Source organism: Bidens hawaiensis, unplaced genomic scaffold (genome assembly GCF_021521415.1).
Source record: "Bidens hawaiensis isolate Kalapana, Puna unplaced genomic scaffold, B.hawaiensis_p1.1 tig00028274_1, whole genome shotgun sequence".
In the NCBI taxonomy this organism is placed as follows: Eukaryota; Viridiplantae; Streptophyta; class Magnoliopsida; order Asterales; family Asteraceae; genus Bidens; species Bidens hawaiensis.
The window spans coordinates 142121-143690 of NW_027494610.1; positions in this window are offsets into that span (position 1 = coordinate 142121).

The window sequence follows — 1570 nt, forward strand, 5'->3', positions numbered from 1 at the left end:
AATGTTTCAGTTGTTTACAAAACTAAATTTTGGTTATGCACAGAATCAAGTTCGGGTTGGGTGGTTTAGTTAACTGCTTAGGACCAAAAACGACACTGAGTTAAAATAACAAAAACCAAAAAAGAAACTCATTTTTGTTCTTGGGTTTCAGTTTATCGGTCCCGTTGTTCATGTGTTGTTTAACTGGGTATCGGGTTGTTTCGGGTTGGATTTGTACGTTTTTTTATGGTTAGTTGGGTTCAGGTAACTCGGGTGTTGATTGATCGGGTTTTAGGTTATTCGGGTCTGGTTTGGTAATTGAGTTCTAGTCGATTTGTTTCATTCTTGGGTTACGTTGAGCAGTAAACCAACCACTACCCCTAATAATAAAAAACTTAAACTGCTTGCTACTTATGCTAGTTTTTATTTTTCACTCTCCATTTTGTTGGTTTAGGAACACTATTTTTTTGGCTGGTATGAGGGTTTTGAATCCCATTTTGCTGTTACGTTAGAGTTTTTTTTTAGTTTGAATATGATTGTTAATTTAAATTAGTTTTAACTGAGAATTGTAGTGATATTTGCCATACAAGTTAACGTGTAGGTCATTTTTAAATCCAAAAAATTTCAGTAGTGTGCGTTCGATTGTATCTAGGGTTGGTTTTAATGTAGACTAAGGGGGGCAAGCAGCTAGGAATTAGTCCTTTAGTATGTTTTTGGTGTATACATAATTGACATACTCTTTTTTTGTTGCATTAAGAGATGTTTAAACATCTTAAAGTAGTCAGTGTCTTTAAATCGATGGTTCCAATGAGCAAAAGTTTTGAAACCGTTAACCGATTTTGGGAATATTTTAACTTTGTTGTTGTTGAGTATCCTTAAATAATATTAAATTTTTTAATGTGTAGGTTAATTTTGTTTAAAATGGGATGGAGTATATTGAGATTGAACAAGGCTATCAGCCAGAAGAATATGGATCCTGTATATTCATAAAACTGTACAAAAGAAATTAGATTTATGTCAGTGATTAAGACTTTTACTCCAATTTGTTTCTTAAAATTCTCTCAATTCAATTGTTTGATTTGACTATGAAGAATTATAATTAGTTGAGGGTTATTGGTGTACAATTCGGTTAAAGTGGAACTTAATTAAATTTGCATGATTAATTTGTGAAATTTGTAACCTGTTAAAAGTACTCATATGATGGTTTGAACCAGCTTATTTTGTCCAAATAATTGATTTTTAATTTGGTTATATATTTATTTGATTTTAAAAATTTATAGATTATATTTATTATTATGTTTTAAAAATAATTTTTTCAACCCGTGTGTCATACGGGTGTATAAACTAATTCAAATATAAAGGCGTATCTTTATCTTTGCAACTTAAATTAACATGAGGGTAGTTCTGAGCAAATTTAACTATATATGTGTGTGTCATGTAACAACCAATAAATATTAATTTATCGACAACTTGACTTCATGTAGTACTTGTTCTTCAGGCCACCTATAAAATCTCTATAGGTGAATCTAGCAAGTACCAAAACCAAATACATATTATCCTTTAGATCAAAATAACTACTTCTCACTAAAAC